General features: G+C 41.6%; 1 protein-coding gene across 1 annotated transcript in view; it reads left to right on the top strand.

Annotated features, from left to right (window-relative positions):
- The first annotated feature begins 18,817 nt into the window (after nt 1–18,817).
- LOC116984799 (NFX1-type zinc finger-containing protein 1-like) overlaps nt 18,818–19,562 on the top strand; it is a 48,735-nt gene continuing 47,990 nt past the window's right edge. The window contains exon 1 of the mRNA XM_033039181.1: nt 18,818–19,015. The gene's annotated coding sequence lies outside the window, so the exon portion shown is untranslated. The remainder of the gene's footprint in view (nt 19,016–19,562) is intronic.

Raw genomic sequence — 19,562 nt, 5'->3', positions numbered from 1 at the left:
TGTACCTCCCCCTTACCTAACTTAACCCCATTGAGATAATAATCTGCCCCCTTGTTTTTGCCACCAAAGTGGATAACCTCACATTTATCTATATTACACTGCATCTGCCAAGCATCTGCCCACTCACTCAACCTGTCCAGGTCACCCTGCAACCAGGGCCGGCCCTAAGTCGATTGGACCGATTGCTCCCAATTGGGGCCCCGCGCCAATGGGGGGCCCTGCGCTAATTTTCCGTATTTGGTACGGAAATACGAATTCGCATTGCTCAATACAGTTTTTTCTTTGTTGAAACATTCGACTTGTTAAATACGGATTTCTTTTAAACGAACATGGATAAAAACCACTGCATCGGCCATCAGACAAAAACGATGTGTGAACTACTAGCACGTTAACAGCCAGTAGTTAACACGTAGTTATACAATGTGTCATCAATTAATCGATCTACATTCCTCAGTAAATGTAATTGTGTTTTGACGAAGTATTAATGACGCCCTGTGAATTTTATTCAAAGGAACGCAACGCCATTAATACTTGGTCAAACACAATTACACTGAGGAATGTAGATCGATGCATTGACGACATTGAGAATTTCATAAAACTCATCATCATGGTTGAGGGCTCAGACCGCGAGCTTCTTCTTGGTGTGCAGGTTAGTCATTCACCTACCGACCCACATTGTGTCTCTCTGTCTTTCGCTCCCTCCCTCCCTCCCCCCCCACCCCTCTCTCTCTCTCTCTCTTTATCTATCTATCTATCTCTCTCTCCCCCGCTCCCATTTCGTCTCTCTCTCTCGCTCGCTCTCTCACTCCTCTCTCACCATGTCGCCTCGGCATTCCCAGAATCATTGACGTTTTGCGGTGACGGTTGCATCTGCGGTTCCTTTCCGTTGGGGGGGGGGGGGGTCATTAACTTTTGTTGCCAAGGTTTTAGAGTAAAGCATAACTTACTTCCCCAATGTGCTGGACAAAACTAGATGGTGCATTGCCCTGCACTGTTTCACAGACCTCCAATGAACTGGTTCAATGGTTGAAGGGTCTGAAGAAGGGCCTCAACCCAAAACGTCATCCATTCCTTGTATCCAGAGATGCTGCCTGTCCCACCGAGTTACTCCAGTATTTTGTGTCAATCTTCGTTTCAATGGTTCAAAGGTTTCCATATTATTAGGAAAACTAGAGGTGAGAAAAGGTGCAGAACAGATCATTCTGTTCTGGGGTTTGTTCTGTATCTTTTCATACCTCTACTTTCCCTCTCCCCCGACTCTCAGTCTGAAGAACTGTGTGCAGGATAGTGTTCGTGTGCAGGAGTCGGTGCGGACTCGGGGGGCCGAAGGGCATGTTTCCACACTGTACCTCTCAACTAAACTAAACAGATAATCTATGGAAAGAAAATAGAGCATCTTTGTTGGTTCATTATGACTTGACGGGGCTTTCAAATCTCGCACGAGAAACCTTTCGCGGCACGGTGGCGCAGCGGTACAGTGGCTGCCTCACAGCGCCAGAGACCCGGGTTCTTTCCTGATGACCGGTGCTGTCTGTTCGGAGTTTATACGTTCTCCCCGTGACCTGCATTGGTTTTCTCCGAGATCTTCCGTTTCCTCCCGCTCTCCAAAGACGTACAGGTTGTAGGTTAAGTGGCTTGGTACAAATGTAAAATGTCACTGGTGTGTGTGGGATAGTGTTTGTGTGCGGGGATTGCTGGTCGGTGCGGTCTCGGTGGACGGAAGGGCCTGTTTCCGTGCTACATCACTAAACTAAACTAAACTAGAGCAGATAATCTATGGAAAGAAAGCAGAGCATCTTTATTGTTACATTATGACTTGACGGGGATTTCAAGTCCCGCGCGAGATACCTTCAAGAATGGAGCATGCATTTCTATCAGTCATAGAAACATAGAAAATAGGTGCAGGAGTAGGCCATTCGGCCCTTCGAGCCAGATCATGGCTGATCATCTAAAATCAGTATCCCCGTTCCTGCTTTCTCCCCATATCCCTTGATTACGTTAGCCCTAAGAGCTAAATCTAAGTTTCTCTTGAAAACATCCAGTGAATTGGCCACCACTGCCTCCTGTGGCAGAGAATTGCACAGATTCACAACTCTCTGGGTGAAAAGGTGTTTCCTCTTCTCAGTCCTAAATGGCCGACCCCTTATTTTTAAACTGTGGCCCCTTGTTCTGGACTCCCCAGTCACTCTGGGTGCAGTCCAGATGGAGCTGACAATGTTTGCATCTTCCACTTTAAATAAAAGTCAACTGAATTACGGAAGGTTAGAGAAAGAAGTGTATTGATGCCTTTTTCATCAGAAGCACGGTTGACATTTGTTACAAAGAGAAATCAACTTTTATTTCAAGTAATTTAAAAGTCACCTCATTAAACGCGGGGACAAGCAGTGTGGAGATTGCATTCTTCACTGCTTTCAGTGACACATCCATGGGCTCCACTGAACAAGGTCGTGACAGGATATTCCTTAGGACATTGAGGGAAGTTAGTGTAGAAATAGCAGGGGCTATGACAGAAATATTTCAAATGGCATTAGAAACGTGAATAGTGCCGGAGGATTGGCGTACTGCGCATGTTGTTCCATTGTTTTAAAACGGTTCTAAGAGTGAATCTAGCAATTATAGACTTGTTAGTTTGACGTCAGTGGTGGGCAAATTAATGGAAAGGATACTTAGAGATAATATATATAAGCATCTGGATAAACAGGGTCTGATTAGGAACAGTCTACATGGATTTGTGCCTGGAAGGTCATGTTTGACTAATCTTCTTGAATTTTTTGAAGAGATTACTGGGGAAATTGATGAGGGTAAAGCAGTGGATGTTGTCTATATGGACTTCAGTAAGGCCTTTGACAAGGTTCCTCATGGAAGGTTGGTTAAGCAGGTTCAATTGTTGGGTATTAATGGTGGAGTAGCAAGATGGATTCAACAGTGGCTGAATGGGAGATGCCAGAGAGTAATGGTGGATGACTGTTTGTCAGGTTGGAGGCCGGTGACTAGTGGGGTGCCTCAGGGATCTGTGTTGGGTCCACTGTTGTTTGTCATGTACATCAATGATCTGGATGATGGTGTGGTAAATTGGATTAGTAAATATGCAGATGATACTAAGATAGGTGGCGTTGTGGATAATAAAGTAGATTTTCAAAGTCTAGAGAGATTTAGGCCGTATGGAAGAGTGGGCTGAAAGATGGCAGATGGAGTTTAATGCTGATAAGTGTGAGGTGCTACATCTTGGCAGAACAAATCAAAATAGGACGTACATGGTAAATGGTAGCGAATTGAGGAATGCAGTTGAACAGAGGGATCTAGGAATAACTGTGCATAGTTACCTGGAGGTGGAATCTCATGTAAATAAGGTGGTAAAGAAAGCTTTTGGTGTGCTGGCCTTTATAAATCAGAGCATTGAGTATAGAAGTTGGGATGTAATGTTAAAATTGTACAAGGCATTGGTGAGGCCAATTCTGGAGTATGGTGTACAATTTTGGTCGCCTAATTATAGGAACGATGTCAACAAAATAGAGAGAGTACAAAGGAGATTTACTAGAATGTTGCCTGGGTTTCAGCAACTAAGTTGCAGAGAAATGTTGAACAAGTTAGGTCTTTATTCTTTGGAGCGCAGAAGATTAAGGGGGGACTTGATAGAGGTCTTTAAAATGATGAGAGCGATAGACAGAGTTGACGTGGATAAGCTTTTCCCATTGAGAGTAGGGAAGATTCAAACAAGAGGACATGACTTGAGAATTAAGGGACAGAAGTTTAGGGGTAACATGAGGGGGAATTTCTTTACTCAGAGAGTGGTAGCTGTGTGGAATGAGCTTCCAGTGGAAGTGGTGGAGGCAGGTTCGATTTTATCATTTAAAAATAAATTGGATAGTTATATGGACGGGAAAGGAATGGAGGGTTATGGTCTGAGTGCAGGTAGATGGGACTAGGTGAGAGTAAGTGTTCGGCACGGACTTGAAGGGCCGAGATGGCCTGTTTCCGTGCTGTAATTGTTATATGGTTATATGGTTAATATCTTCTTCATTTGACCTCAACTGAGCGTTACGACAATATTTACTTAGCGAGGTCATAGATCACCTTGCAAGAAGCTCTAGCCATCATGGTTAGAGTGAAAAACGTCCCTGTTTTTTTTATTGAGAAGAGCTATCATCTTATGTATTGGTCTCAGGTCGCTTTACCCACTGTGGTCTCAGAGCCGGTGATTCCAACCATGGCAGCCTCTTGAATGCAGAGATGTGTGAGTTTACTGAGACCAATGTGATGAAACAATTGAGTCTGGTTTAGGTTTTTAGTTCAGAGTCAATGCCGAAGGCAGGCCAAACATCTTAAACAGAGATTGGTCAGATACAGTGAGAAATCATGTGAAATAATCACTGAATTGTATTTTAAATGAATGTACCTGCATGTTATACTGCTTAGTTTGTAGATACAGCACAGATAGTCCTCACATCCGCCATGTCATTAAAACCTCCTTCTTTCATCTCCGCAACATCGCCAAACTCAGACCCTCTCTCACACCGCCCGCTGCTGAAAGACTCATCCATGCCTTCATCTCCTCCCGACTGGACTACTGCAACTCACTTCTCCTTGGCATCAGCTCCACCTACATCAACCGACTCCAACTGGTCCAGAACGCAGCCGCCCGACTCATCACCCACACCAAATCCTGGCATCACATCACTCCAGTCCTCAAACAACTTCACTGGCTTCCCATCTCCCACCGGATCAACTACAAAATCCTGGTCCTCACCTACAAAGCCCTCCACCATCTGGCCCCCCCATATCTCACTGACCTCCTCTCCCCCTACCAACCCTCACGGTCCCTCAGATCCACATCAGTCGGTCTCCTCTCCATCCACAAGTCCAACCTCCGCAGTTTTAGGGACAGAGCCTTCTCCAGGGCAGCTCCCAGGCTCTGGAACTCCCTCCGCCAACTGATCCGCAATTCCGTGTCCCTCACCATCTTCCAGTCCCGCCTCAAGACCCATCTCTTCACCTCTGCCTATCCTTAGCCCCACGTCCCCGTCCCTTTTCATCTGTGCATTAATTGCCTCATATTGTGTTTTGAACTGAATTCTGTCTTTACTTTGTGTACTAGTCATGTCTCTACTATTTATTTCATTCCCCTTACATGTTTTTCCTCTACCTGCTAAATGTTTGTAAGGTGTCCTTGAGACTCTTGAAAGGCGCCCATAAATAAAATTTATTATTATTATTATTATAGTCCACTGAGTTCGCACCGACCAGCGATTTTATTATTTTCCTATTTGTCAATTTGTGCCCGATTATTTGGTGGACAATCAACCGCTGTCTCTAAGGGGGTTGCGTCCAATCACCAACCAGCTTGCCTTACATTTCCCATCCAATCAACAATTCGGTTTCCTCCCGTCCAATCAGCCGCCGTCTCCAAGGGCATTGTGTCCAATCACATAATGCGGTTGTATGGTAATTAGCAGCTACGGTAAAGGTTGGAAGCCAGCGGAGCTACTGACAGGCAAACGGGAGGGAGCAGGAGAGATTCACACAGTGTAGAATCCATAGCACCTAGTGTACAATTTCATAATATATACTAAATAACTGGGCTGACACACCTTGGCTGGGAACCTGGGGCCCACCAAAATTGTTCCCAATTGGGCCCCGCACCCCCTAAGGCCGAGACCAGACACTTGGAATCTCTCATTTGACTGACTAACGATTCAGCATCGCTCTTTGCTTGAGCATCATCAGTGTTTTCTGCTAACTCTTCTAGTGCATCACAAACTTCAGCAGCTTGGTACCGTAAAGCTTTGCCACTTTCCATTCTACATTCCCATCGTGTTTTTTCAGAGAGAGGTTTTATAGACAGGCCTGTCACATGTTTTTTAAAACAGGCCATCTTTTAGTAGGGACGACAGATGGCACAATGGGCTAAGTGTTCGGCTGGCAACCGGAAGGTAGCTGGTTCGAATCCCGCTTGGAGTGCATACTGTCGTTGTGTCCTTGGGCAAGACACTTCGCCCACCTTTGCCTGTGTGTGTCCTTGGGCAAGACACTTCACCCACCTTTGCCTGTGTGTGTGGATGTGGATGTAATTATGTGAAGCACTTTGGGGTCAATGCAAGTTGACTAAAAATGTGCTATATAAATAAAGACATTTAATTTAATTTAATGATGCAAAAATGGTGTCAATACGCTGCAGAGTTCCAAAGAAAGTCATTGCATCTGGACATGTCTTGGCCATGTCTCCCAAAAACTAGGTTGTAGTTGTGACATGCGCATGGTGTAAAGAAAGCTCTTGAATTCTTCTGTAGAAGTCGTGCCTGCACACCTGAGGTGTGTCCCCTTCATATTGGCACCATTATCATACCCTTGTCCACGGATACTTTCAACATCCAGCCCAAATGTTTCAAGTTCATGTAGAAGGGTGTTGTACAAATTTTCACCTGTGTCTTTCCACCACTAAAAACTTGATGAAATGTTCATATATTTCTGCTGGAGCATTTGATTGTACACCATCAGCTACATTTCTAATTACCATCGACATTTGCTCCTGATGACTGATGTCAGGAGTACAGTGGAGAATTATTGCAAAATACTTAGCAGCCTTCATTCGCAAAATGATTTCCTGTAGAACAGCGTGATCCATTATATTAATAAGCTCATTCTGGATTCTTTTTCCTAAATAATGAACAGGTTTTTCCTTATTCTGGATTTTTCGCAGATGGTCTTGTATTACTGGATCAAATTTTCCTAGCATCTTGAAAAAATACATACAAGGATATCAAAAAATAACTCCTGACTTATTGGAAGAAGCAATGAATATTAAAGCTGACTCACAAAAATTAATATCATATTTATATAATAGTATTTTAAATATAGACCTGCCATCGACAGAGATACTTAGAGAAGAGTGGGAACGGGAACTAATGATAAAAATTACGACGGTTACATGGGAAAAGTACTTGATATATATTCACAAATGTTGGATTAATGTAAGACATAATCTAATTCAATTTAAAATTTTACATAGATTATATTATTCAAAAACAAGATTGAACAAATTCTATCCAAATATATCCCCCATTTGTGATAAATGTCTATCCCAAAACGCAACTATAACACACTCTTTTGTTTCCTGCATAAAACTTTGTAGATTTTGGAGTGATATTTTTGAAATATTTACAATATTATTTAAGATAAGAATGGAACCTAATACTGAAATGATTATATTTGGAGCAATGGAAGATGGGAATAAATTGAACGCATCTCAACGTTTATTTTTTAATTATGGTTTAATAATAGCAAAAAAATTAATGCTTAAATTTTGGAAAAATACATCAATACCAACGCTTAAAATGTGGATCCAAGCATGTTGGACACCGCACATCTTGAGGAAATGCGATTCCTCCTAATGGATAAATTAGACCAATTCATAACGAGTTGGTCTCCATTTGTCGTCTTTTTGGAATCATATGGTGCAACACAATTGTAAAAGCTAACTGTTTCAGGACTGGACGAGGGATGGTCAAGATTATAAACAATGATCTCCTTACTTCTTTTCTTTATGTCTTATTCTCTTTTTCCTATTTTCTTTTCCTCAACTTTCTTCACTCATTCGTCTTTTTTCTTTTTCTTCACACATTATATATCTCACGTCTTTCTATCCTTTACTATCTAATTTCTTTTTCTTATTCTTATTTTTCTTTATTATAACAAAAAAAAATAAGAAGCTGTACATAAAATGTATTATGAAAATATACATTAGGCACTTTGGTGCCATATGATTGTACTTACTTCTAATAAAATAAAATATTAAAAAAATTCCTAGCAAGTCAATAACACCATGGAAATTTCCATGATGTGGTGTTCCTATGTGTTCCTCAGATCCCCGGAAAGGCAAGTTTCTTTCTGCCAGGAATTGTACAGTGGCTACCAGTTGCTCAAAAACTTGATACCAGCGTTTTGCTTCTTGTCCGATTAGTTTTTCTACCACTTCATCAATAGTTTTTTCAGTAGATAATCTTTGCTGTAGTTCACAGCAACTGAGCATAGCTTGCAAATGCTTTTTGGAGTTTTCATGCTCAGATAGTCTTGTATGAATGTTGGGCCAGTTATTAAAAACACAACTTGCAAGTGCAATTGCTGCGTTATTATCAAAAGGCTTGCAGTAGTAACAGAAGATTTTACCAGTTGGTGCAGAGTGTATTAGCCATGGACGATCTACAATTTCACCATTTGGCAGTTTTCTTTTGCACTGAAATTTTGAAAAAAGGGATCCACTGTCATTCTTGGGGAAAAATTCTGCTGTAATTGTAGGTGGTCCTTTTTTCACTAAATAGTCCCTGACGCTCTGATCCATCATTTCTGGCCATGTTGCAGGATCATCTGTTCATTCTGCAAAACTGGCAGATTTTGAATTCCCATTCTCCCTTGCCTCAGAGGCACCAGAAGTCATGTCAACAGGCGAGTTTCCTTGTTTGTCAATTTCAACACTTTCGAAATGGGCGATCTCACTTACCGTAAATGAATTCCCACTTTGATCATCTTGCATAACTTCTACAGGCTGGCTTCCTTCAGTGTCATCATCTTCACTGTGTGTGGCTCCACTTGCTCTTCTGCATTTTCTGAGATAGTTTTGCTGAAATACTCATCTAATGCACCTTTCTCCTTTTCTGCTTCGGCCTTCTTTGCCTTTGCTATACCCCTCTTCTTACTGCCACTCAAATATCTTCTGCCGGCGTCTCTTAGTCTTTTAATCATATTTACAGAAACCACGGAAATCTCTGTAGAACCTGCAATGTGGTGTTACATATGTATTGCAATCAGTGATGGAAATGGGTTTTAGGAACTAGGGGTAGGCTAAGGTCCGTGAGGCTAAGGTTGGGAAGGAAGGGGTGGTGGGGTGGGGGGGGGGGGGTAAGTGAGATCGCCCATTTTATCTAACTCTGAAATTGAAGATAGACAAAAGCTGGAGTAGCTCAGCAGGACAGGCAGCGCAGCGACTCTGGAGAGAAGACCCTTCTTCAGACTGAACTGAACTTTCGTCGGTGAGAGTACTTGTGATTGTCTGAAGAAGGATCTCGACCAGAACCGCAACCCTCTCCCCAGAGCCCCTGCCCGTCCCGCTGAGGCACCACAGACAGGGAGTTGAAGGTAGACACAGGGGGGTCCACCTTCAACTTCAGAGCCAAACAAAAAACACAGAGTGCTGGAGGAACTTAGCGGGCAAGGCAGCACCCGCGGAGGGAACATATCACTTATCAGGAGCCGCCACGGGCCAGGACTCTCCCCCCCCCCCCCCCCCCCACCAACAGAAAGGAATCGCAGGTGCAGCCATCACCGCAAAATGTCTAAGAAGGAACTGTAGATGTTGGAAAATCGAAGGTAGACAAAAATGCTGAAGAAACTCAGCGGGTGTGAAGCCCTGTCCCACTGTGCGAGTTCACCCAAGAGCTCTCCCGAGTTTAAAAAAAATCAAGACTCGTGGTAAACACGTCGGATGAACGTAGCGGGTACGTCGGAGCTCGGGACGTTTCAATAGACAATAGGTGCAGGAGTAGGCCATTTGGCCCTTCGAGCCAGCACCACCATTCAATGTGATCATGGCTGATCATCCCCAATCAGTACCCCGTTCCTGCCTTCTCCCCATATCCCCTGACAGCTATTTTTAAGAGCCCTATCTAGCTCTCTCTTGAAAGCATCCAGAGAACCTGCCTCCACCGCCCTCTGAGGCAGAGAATTCCACAGACTCACCACTCTCTGTGAGAAAAAGTATTTCCTCATCTCCGTTCTAAATGGCTTACTCCTTATTCTTAAACTGTGGCCCCTGGTTCTGGACTCCCCCAACATCGGGAACATGTTTCCTGCCTCTAGCATGTCCAAGCCCTTAACAATCTTCTATGTTTCAATAATGTTTCATCCTTCTAAACTTAATTAAAAAAAACTTTTTGGTCTTTATTTAAAGAGTGTACAAGTCCAGCTGCTCCATTCTCTCAGCATTTGACAGTCCTGCCATCCCGGGAATTAACCTTGTAAACCTACGCTGCACTCCCTCAATAGCAGGAATGTCCTTCCTCAAATTAGGGGACCAAAAATGCACACAATACTACAGGTGCGGTCTCACTAGAACTCTGTACAACTGCAGAAGGACCTCTTTGCTTCTATATTCGATTCCTCTTGTTATAAAGGCCAACATGCCATTTCTTAGCGCTAACGGCAGGTACTCAGGAAACGTGGTAACTCATGAAGATTTTCCAACATGTTGAAAAATGTCCACATGTAAAATATACTCAGGATGTAAAAATTTGATACTTTTTAACACACGTAGTCATACCGTAGTAGCTCGTGAGTTTACCGTAGTAGGACCTGGTGTCCTATATCACTATTGTATGTTCATGATGGCAATAAGAATACTCTGTATATTCATCACCTTTGAATTGTAGTTTTAATGTAATCCTCCCATAATTTTTATTTTTTGTTGTTGTTGTTTATTTTATTAGAAGTTAGTACAATACAAAACAATACAGTGGGACCTAATTTTAGGTGCCAACTATGTCATAACGTAATTATACATTACAACCTCTAGTTTTATGTTTTTGAAAAGGAAATAAGAAAGACAAGAAGAAGGGGGGGAAAAAAAAGTGAAGAGAAAAAGTGGAAAAATAGATGGTAGAAAATAGAAAAACGTGAAGTGTGTGTATAAGAAAAGAAAAAGTGGAAAGTAGAAATAGGAGAAAAAGACCCTTAAAAGAGAAATTTTCAAATCTTAATCGGAGATGTAGATCTATCTGAACTGAAATCAGCAATCTTTACAGTACCGCTGCATCACATGATTCCAAAAAGCCGATGAAAGGAGACCAACTCCTTAAGAATTGGTCATATTTATCTATTAGTCGGAGTCTCATTTCTTCAAGGCGTGCTATGTCCATCATATTCCTAATCCACATTTTAACAGTTGGAATGGTTGTATTTTTCCAAAATTTAAGTATCAATTTCTTTCCAATTATTAACCCATAATTAAAAAAAACGTTTTGGTCCTTATTTAAATTGATATCTTCTACTATTATTCCAAATATAATCCATTCCGTATTAGGTTCTATTCTTGACTTGAAAAGCTTTGTAAATATATCAAATATATCGCTCCAAAATGTATTCAACTTTGTACATCCTACAAATGAATGTGTTATATTAGCGCTTTGAAACAAACATTTATCGCATCTGGGAGAGACGTTTGGGTAAAATTTATTCAACCTCGTTTTTGAATAATATAGTCTATGTAATAATTTAAATTGAATTAAATTATGTCTTTCATTAATGGAACAATTATGTGTGTTCATCAGATACTTTTCCCATCTATCCTTCGAGATCTTTATCATTAGCTCATGTTCCCAATCTTCTCTTAGTGCTTCTGTTGAGGGTAATTCTCTGTTTAATATATTATTATAAAAGTATGATATTAGTTTTTGTGAATCAGCCTTAATATTCATTGCTTCTTCTAAAGGATCTAAAAATATAGTTTGAAATCTATGTGTATATTTCTTCATAAAGTCACATATCTGTATATATTTGAAATATTGATTATCCTTCAGTTTAAATTTTAATTTTAATTGTTGAAATGATAACAATTTGCCTAATTCATACATATCTCCTACTTTCCTAATCCCCAGTCTATCCCATTGTTTATATGTTTTGTCGATAAGAGATGGTTTGAATGCAGGGTTGTTCAATAGTGGGGTTAGTACTGATAGATTATTTAATTTCAAGGATAATTTTATTTGTTTCCAAATTCTTATTGTATTGTGAATAATTGGGTTCTTCTTATATATTATACTATTCAATTTTATCGGTGAGAACAAGATCGTTCCTATATCATACGGGAAACACTCCTCTTTCTCCATTCTTATCCACTCCGACTGGTGAGTGGAACTATCCAACCAGTACATTATGTTCTTAATATGCACTGCCCAGTAGTAATACGTAAAGTTAGGTAATGATAAACCCCCAACTTCTTTAGGTTTACGCAAATGCTTTTGTTGAATTCTGTGTGAACTGTAATCCCATATAAAATTAGTGATACAGGTAGTAGAATCTAGTTTTTTTTAAAAATATTTTGGAATATATATTGGGATCGCTTGAAACAAATATATTAATTGTGGTAAGAAAGTCATTTTTATAGCGTTAATTCTACCTATCAATGAGAGCGGGAGCGTTTTCCAAAATTTAATCATATCATTCAGTTTATTTAATAGTGGCATAAAATTGGCACTAAATAATGATTTGTGTCTTCTCGTAATTTGAATACCCAGATACTTGAATTTTTCTGTTGCAATTTTGAAGGGGAATTTTAGTAAGTGTCTTGCATCCTGTGGTTTTAAAGACATAATTTCGCTTTTATTCCAATTTATTCTATATCCTGAAAAAGAGCCGAATTCCTCAATTAGTGTTAATAAGGTGGGTATACTCGTTTGTGTATTAGTAATATATAAAAGGATATCATCAGCATATAGTGAAATTTTATTCTTTGAGTCCTTAGTGTTATATCCGTGAATATTCGGATGATTTCTAATCTTTTCAGCCAGCGGTTCTATCATAAGGGCAAATAGCAATGGTGATAAGGAGATGACATATTATTAGTTAATATTCTTGCTGTAGGTTTATCGTAAAGTAGTTTAACTCATCTAATAAAATTCTCTGCCGTATTAAATTTTTGGAGTACCTTATATAAATACTGCCATTCTACGTGATCAAATGCCTTCTCTGCATCCAGCGTAACAACTGAAATATCTTCAATGTCCTCATTGTGAGAGTACATTATATTGAAAAGCCTTCTCAAATTATTAAATTATTGTCTTTTGGGTATAAATCCCGTTTGATCCGTGTTTACCAATTTGTTAATATAATTATTCAGTCTTCTAGCTAGAATCTTTGCTAAAATTTACTGATCCGTATTTAGAAGTGATATAGCTCTGTAAGAGCCCGGTTCATCTAAATCTTTATCTTTTTTTGGTATAAGCGTTATTGTTGATTCTGCTAAAGTTTCTAGTAGTTTATTTTCGGTATAAACCTGTGTGTATAAATTGAGTAATCTTGGTACAATTGAGTCCTGAAATCATTTCTAAAATTCATTACTAAAACCATCTGGTCCTGGGGTCTTCCCATTTTTCAGTGAGTTTATTATTTGTTTTATTTCTTCACTAGTAATCCGTGCTCCTAATTCCTCTTGTTCTAAACTATCCAATTTAGGGAGATTGCAATTATCTAAAAAAGTTGTAATTTTACTAACATCTGTATTTATTTTAGTTGTATATAAATTATGATAAAATTGGGCAAACCTCTTATTAATATCTTAATAACAGTCTGAAGAAAGGTTTCGGCCCGAAACGTTGCCTATTTCCTTCGCTCCATAGATGCTGCTGCACCCGCTGAGTTTCTCCAGCTTTTTTGTGTACCTCTTATTAATATCCTTTGGTAGTGTTAGAAGCTCACCCTTATCCGATTTAATTTTAGTGATAGTATTTTCCTTTTCTTGTTGCTTCAGTTGCCTCGCAAGTAATTTATGTGGCTTATCCCCAAATTCGAAGTGTGCCTGTTTTGTAATTTGGAATAGTCTTATTACTCTTGCCGATAATATTCTATTGAGTTTATATTTCAATAAGGTTATCTTATTATGTTTATCTATGGTTGGGTCAGTTGCATTGTCCAATTCTAGTAATTTTATTTCCTGTTCTATCCGCTGAAGTTCTCTTTTATTTTCTTTATTTTGAAAACTTTGATAAGAGTTATAGTGCCGCGAATGTATGCCTTAAAGGTTTCCCATAATAGCGATACAGAAATACCCGGCGTCTCATTTATTTTGAAAAAAATTTTTGTTTGTTCTTTTATATACTCATAACCCTGCGGGTTATTTAATATTTGTGCGTTGAATCTCCAAAAAGGTTTTATACCCGGCATTCCCTCAATTTTAAGTATAAAAGTCAACGGTGAATGATCGGAAATAATACCATTATGGTATGATGGTTTATTCGTATACGGGATAAATTTTGTATCCAATAAGAAATAGTCAATTCGTGAATAAGTTTTATGAACCGATGAGTAAAATAAATATTCCCTTCCACTTGGGTTTGCTATTCTCCAAACATCAGTTATGTTATTATTTTTTATATAAGTATTTAAAAATTCACAGGTCTTATTTTTAACAAGACGCTTCCCTACCTTTATTGATTTATCTAAATATGGGTCTATAACACAATTAAAATCTCCCGCCATTATTATATTTTGATAATTATGCTCTGCAATTATATCTACTATTTTCTTTAAAAATTGTGGGTTATCAAAATTAGGCGCGTAGATATTTCATAGTTAATGGTGTATTATAATGTCTCAGTTCCATTTCACAATATCTATCAGACATACAGAATGTTGCAAGGTAATATCTTGCTCAAACTCAGTTGTATCTTACTATCTCAATAAATATCACAAAATATGCCATTGTTTCAGCCACATTATGACAAAATATAGAATGTAGGTTATTTGTTATCCTTGTTAATCTTCATTGAACCTACCATTTGACTAATCTTTTACTCAGCTGCTGTAACGTTTCCTTCCTATCAAAATCTCTGTGTAGCATTTCTGTCCCTATCTTCCAATTCCCACTTTGAAATAAAATACAAACTTTCGACAAAAATGTTGCAGTAGGATCGCTATATAAATGCAAATATATGGTATTTTATCCTAGCATGCGAAATGTTTAAGTCGAAAACTGTATTTTATTTCAAAGTGGGAATTTGAAGATAGGGGCAGAGATGCTACACAGAGATTTTAAGCTCTTGGGTGAACTCGGACAGTGGGACAGGGCTTGAGGCAGAGGAAAGGAAATAGCCGGGTCTGAAGAAGGATTTCGACCCGAAACGTTGCATATTTCCTTCGCTCCATAGATGCTGCCTCACCCGCTAAGTTTCTCCAGAATTTTTGTCTGCCGCAAAACGTCAATGATTCCGGGAATGCCGAGAGAGCTAGAGAGAGACGAGATGGGGAACGGGAGAGAGAGAGCGCGTGCGAGAGAGAGGGGGAGGGAGCAAGCAAAAGTCCGAGAGACACAACGTGGGTTGGTAGGTAGATTGAATGACTAACCTGCACACCAAGAATGTCACCAAGAAGAAGTTCTCAATCATGATGGTGAGCTTTAGGAAATTCTCAATGTGTCATTAATGCATCAATCTACATTCCTCAGTAAAATGTAATTATGTTTTGAAGAAGTGTTAATGACGTCGCGTGAATTGTATTCAAAGGAACGCAGTGTCATTAATACTTCTTCTAAAACACAATTACACATTTACTGAGGAATAGTGTATTGTATTGTATTGTATTCAAATTTATTGTCATTGTCTCAATTAGAGACAACGAAATGAATTTTCCTTAACAGGCAGTATCATAAAAATAAATAAAATTTTATGATACTGCCTGTAAGGAAAATTCATTTCGTTGTCTCTAATTGAGACAATGACAATAAATTTGAATACAATACAACAACAGAATATGGATCGATGCATTGGATAACTACTTGTTACGTATTGGCTGTTAACACATCTGGCTGTCAACACTACTGGCTGTTCACAAGTGCTACAGTCGTTAACACATCGTTTGTGTCTGATGACCGTACAGCGCTTGTATTCATGTACAAAACCATGTATGTTTTGTAAAAAAATCCGTATGGCGAATGTTTTAAAAACATCTTTATTTAACAAAGCGAATTTGTATTTCCATATGAAATACGGAAAATTAACGTGGGGCCCCCTTGGGCGCCGGGGCCCAATTTGGATAAATCGGTTCAATCGGCCTATGGCCGGCCCTGGGCTTAAGGGCCTGTCCCACTTTCACGAATATCCCGCGGTCTAGGCATAAGCTCAGGGGTGACCGTGCCTTTGTGGTTGCAGCCCCTAGACTGTGGAACAGCATCCCCTTCCCATCAGAACTGCCCCCTCCATCGACTCTTTTAAGTCAAGACTAAAGACTTATCTATACTCCCAAGCTTTTCCTGACGTCCTCTGAGTGAGGGCTACATGTATATATGTATGTAGTTTGTTTTGTTGTGCTATTCTTATAACAAATGTAAAGCACTTTGGCCAACGAGAGTTGTTTTTTAAATGTGCTATATAAATAAATGTGACTTGACTTGACTTGGTTTTTAGGTCCTTTAAACTCGGCAGAGGATTTGAATTAAGTCGTGAAAGTGGGACAGCCCCCTTAATAGTATGAGTTGCAAGAGGATGTGGTTGAGGCAGTATTGTAGGTCATTTAAAAGTAATTTAGACAGGTGGTGAGGACTCCTTCCCATAGAAAAAGTCCCCGAGTCGACGGAAGAAAAGCTTGTTGTGTAACAACGCATGTAAGTTTCTCTTTTGCTGGTGAGTTTCGTTTTCCCTCAGCTTATCTGCCCAACGCATGAATTGGCATTCACAGCGTTTTGTTATGTCCTACTCTCTGTTTCCCTGTTTCGTTGTCTGTCTCTCTGGGTCCTAGTGCCCGCTGCTGGCCTCCTGCATTTGTACAGCGCCTCTTCTATCTGCTCCCCCCCCACCCCACCCCACCCCACCACCAACTCATTTAGACAGCACTCTCCTGGTCACTGGGTATCTCCTCGCTGGTCCCAAGTTGTATCTGTGTCTCCTGTAAAGAATGAAAGGCGCTTGCAATATGCTAAACCCGGCAAGCCAGATAGTTGCACTTCAACACACAATGAGATCATTGCAAAGGTGACGTTTGTCTTTCAACGCTGGCAAGGGGAAGCAGGAATTGAATGCGGAGGTTTCGTTCAGAATTCTCCCTCCCTCCCTCCACCCGTGTTCAAGCAATGTAACGCGGTTGGACATCAGGACCCAGGAGATGACCTGACAGTCTGCAACCCTATTTAAAAGGAGGCGGCTGCTCGGAAAGGCAGTCGTGAGGCATCGCTGTTTTTTTTGCAGAGGTGAGTGCACGGAGTTCTTCTACATTCATCCTGCTCTCGGGATCTCACCTCTATTTAACTTTCCTTCTCGTCACGAAAGCAAGCATCGCCTATCAAAGAAATCTACCAAAGATTAAGATCTACAAGGTCTTTGAAATCTACTACTGCTAAAAACAAATGTCGACTTGGTTGCAATTCACCTGTGGGACTTGCACAAGGCGGTGTTATCTCTGTCCAGCGCACACACACACACTCTCTATCTCTCTCTCACTTGCTGCTGCCCGACCTGCTGTGTCTGTTTTTTTTGGAGATTAAAGGGACTGCAGATGCTGGAATGTGGAGCGGTCTCCAAAAATACGCCGCAGGCTGCAGGAAGATCTCGCCCGGTCCGGTCGGGCAGCATCTGCGGCGGGGAGAAGGTTGAGTTTGTGATCGAGACTGGCTGGTGGATCAGAATGGGGAGGCTAATGCAACTGGGGGGAAGAGGGGGAGAAGAGAGAGGGAGAGGAGGAGAGAGGGGGTAGGGAAGAAGGAGAGAGGGGGTTAGGGAGAGAGGGAGGGGGAAAGAGGGAGAGGAGGAGAGAAGGGGAAGGGGGTTAGGGAGGAGAGAAGGTAGGGAGGAGGGGGATAGGGAGGGTGGAGGAAAGAGAGAAGGGGTGGGGGGGAGAGGGAAGGAGAGAGGGGGGTAGAGAGGGGGGGGGGGGGGAGAGTAGGTGGTGGTGGTGGGGGGGAGAGATGATCAAAAGTCAAAGTAAACCAAGGCATAAAGAGGCGCAGTTAGTCTAGGAAGGACCTGCAGTTGCTGGTTTACACTGAAGATAGACGCAAAATGCTGGAGTAACAACAAGTTAGGCAGCATCTCCGGAGAAAAGGAAATAGGTGACGTTTCTGGACCGACCCGAAACATCACCTATTCCTTTTCTCCGGAGATGCTGCCTGACCTGCTGAGTTACTCCAGCATTTTGTGTTCATCATAGGAGTCGCAGTTAGTTTAGTTTATTGTCACGTGTACCGAGGTGCAGGAAATTGTTCTTTTGTTGCATGCTATCCAGTCAATGGGACGGATGTACACAATTACAACCAAGCTGTCCTCAGTGTACAGGCACAGGGTTTAGATGCTGCAATCTGAGCAAAACTCACAGTGTTGGAGGATCATGGCCAGTGTGGTGGTGGTGGTGGGGTGGGGGAGATGGGGAGAGGTGGGCGGGGGTAGGGGGAGGGGAGGGGAGAGAGAGAGAGAATAGACAGCTTTGTGTGTCTGGACCTTCCATCAGTGTGAAGGGTCCTTATCTGAAATGGCGCCTGTCCCTTCACTGATGCTGACTGACTTTGTGATTTTTCTCAAGAGCAAAACTGTGGTCAATTGAGTGTGTGTGGGAAGACCAGGGGTGTGGGTCACCTGAAACTTCCAATCTACCTGAAATGTAATGTACAGAGGGATGGTGGGGTCCAAATCTGGAGCTTCTTGAAAGTAGCAACACAAGTGGATGGATGGAGCCATAATGAAAGTTTAATGTGGATAAATGTGAGGTTATTTGCAGATGACACGAAGCTGGGTGGCAGTGTGAACTGTGAGGAGGATGTTATGAGAATGCAGGGTGACTTGGACAGGTTGGGTAAGTGGGCAGATGCATGGCAGATGCAGTTTAATGTGGATAAATGTTTATCCACTTTGGTATCAAAAACAGGAAGGCAGGTTATTATCTAAATGGCATCGTTGGGGAAAAGGGGAAGTACAACGGGATCTGGGGGTCCTTGTTCATCAGTCTCTTTCGGTGACCTGATACGTCAGTCAGTGATGCCGGCAGTCACCGAAGAAAATCGCCAAATGGGACAGGCCCTTAAGGTGTGTAGGGAGGAGCTGCAAATGCTGGTTTACACCCAAGATAGACACAAAATGCTGGAGCAACTCAGCGGGGCAGGCAGCACCTCTGGAAACAAAGAATGGATGACTTTTTGGGATACAAGACGTTGTCATTCCGATTTGCTTTCTGGTCTCTCTGTAGCGAGAAGTGAGAATGTGTGAGCGGGAAGGAGAGATTAGACAGAAGCTCGGGATAGAGGGAACTTAACACTGAGGCCAAGCTATAGCAGGTAGAGCAGCTGCCTCTCAGTGCCAGAGACCCGGGTTCCATCCCGACCTCGGGTGCTGCCTGTATGTGGAGTTTGCATGTTCTCCCTAAGACTGCGTGGATATCCTCCGGTTGCTCCGGTTTTCTTGCCCGCCTGCCAAGAGCCTGGCCTCTTGGTGCAGCGGTAGAGTTGCTGCCTTACAGCACCAGAGACCCGGGTTTGATCGTCACTGCCAGTGCTGTCTATACGGGGTTTGTACGTTCTCTCTGTGACCTGCGGGGGTTTTCTCCGAAATCTTCAGTTTCCTGCCGCTCTCCAAAGACGTACAGGCTTGGTGTAAATATAAAAATTGTCCCCAGTGTTTGTAGGGTGCTGTTATTGTGCGGGGATCGCTGGTCGATGCAGACTCGGTGGGCCACAGGGCCTGTTTCCGCGCTGTGTCTCTAAACTAAACTCTATAAATTGGCTCTCGTGTGCAGGGATTGAATGTGAAAGTGGGATAACTATACTATAGAACTAGTGTGAACTGGTGATTGATGGTCAGCGTGGACTCTGAGCCAAAGGGCCT

Source organism: Amblyraja radiata, chromosome 2 (genome assembly GCF_010909765.2).
Source record: "Amblyraja radiata isolate CabotCenter1 chromosome 2, sAmbRad1.1.pri, whole genome shotgun sequence".
Lineage (NCBI taxonomy): Eukaryota > Metazoa > Chordata > Chondrichthyes > Rajiformes > Rajidae > Amblyraja > Amblyraja radiata.
The sequence above is the reverse complement of the archived record's forward strand: the minus strand, read 5'-3'. Positions and strand labels throughout refer to the sequence as shown.